This window comes from Sinocyclocheilus rhinocerous, unplaced genomic scaffold (genome assembly GCF_001515625.1).
Source record: "Sinocyclocheilus rhinocerous isolate Xijiao unplaced genomic scaffold, SAMN03320098_v1.1 scaffold1120, whole genome shotgun sequence".
NCBI classification, from domain to species: domain Eukaryota; kingdom Metazoa; phylum Chordata; class Actinopteri; order Cypriniformes; family Cyprinidae; genus Sinocyclocheilus; species Sinocyclocheilus rhinocerous.
This window is the reverse complement of record NW_015666179.1, coordinates 171384-171659: the sequence shown is the minus strand read 5'-3', so window position 1 is coordinate 171659 and position 276 is coordinate 171384. Positions and strand designations below refer to the sequence as shown.

The following is a 276-nucleotide window of genomic DNA, read 5'->3' as shown; positions in this document are numbered from 1 at the left end:
AGGAAGATTTGCATAACGCCGCCCAAATGTTCACGCAAAGAAAGAAGGCATAACTTTTATTCTCGCTGTAGTATTGTTGTTGCCGCCGCCATGTCGTGAAGGCGCTGTGTGTTTCGTTGTGAAAGCGTCGTCATGGCTGGAGCTGATCCGTGCTGGTTGCTGAAGAAATATAACAACTTTGCGCTGTGAATCGCCGGATGGGCTTTCACCGTGGATGAAGCGGCGTCCATCCCGAGGTCGTCACATGTGGTTGCCGCAAGCCTCCTTCGTCAAATC

At 51.4% G+C, this 276-nt stretch overlaps 1 protein-coding gene across 1 annotated transcript in view; it reads right to left on the bottom strand.

Annotated features, from left to right (window-relative positions):
• LOC107732007 (transmembrane protein 131-like) overlaps positions 1-276 on the bottom strand; it is a 62095-nt gene that overhangs the window by 21901 nt on the left and 39918 nt on the right. The window lies entirely within an intron of this gene.